Genomic DNA, 615 nt, shown 5'->3' with positions numbered 1-615 from the left:
GTTTAGGGTTTAGGGTTTGCATGCGTGTGTAATATATATATCTGAAGATGGCGGAAGAAATTCCTTCAACTTCCTCAACCTCTCCTCAGCAGCAGCAGCAGCAGCAGCAGCAAGAACCCCAGCAGCAGCAGCAGCAGCAGCAGCAGCAGCAGCAGCAGCAGCAGCAGAAAGGGTTTTGTGTTGGTATAGATTTCGGCAGCAGCAGCAGCGTTGTTGCTGCTGCTGCAGCAGCAAACCCTCAACAAGTTTCTGTTGAGGTTAATAGACTTTCTAATAGATCCACCCCCAGTACTCTAGCTTTTGATGGGGTCACTCGGTAAACCCTAAACCCTAAACCCTAAACCCTAAACCCTAAATAAGCCCTAAACCCTAAACCCTAACGAAACCCTAAACCCTAAACCCTAGAAAATTACAATTGGAAACATTAAACCCTTGACATTGAACTGCATATTTTAAACCCTAAACCCTAGAATCAGTGTAAACCCTAAACCCTAGATCATAAACCCTAAACACTAAACCCTAGATTCTAAACCCTAAACCCTAAACCCTATACATTCTCCCCTTCTTCTCCAATTCACCATATTATTTTTTCTGCTTCTTCTGCTTCTGCTGTTG

This window comes from Eimeria mitis, genomic scaffold (assembly GCF_000499745.2).
Source record: "Eimeria mitis Houghton genomic scaffold, Emh_scaff2719, whole genome shotgun sequence".
Taxonomy (NCBI): Eukaryota; Apicomplexa; class Conoidasida; order Eucoccidiorida; family Eimeriidae; genus Eimeria; species Eimeria mitis.
This window is presented reverse-complemented; position numbering follows the sequence as displayed.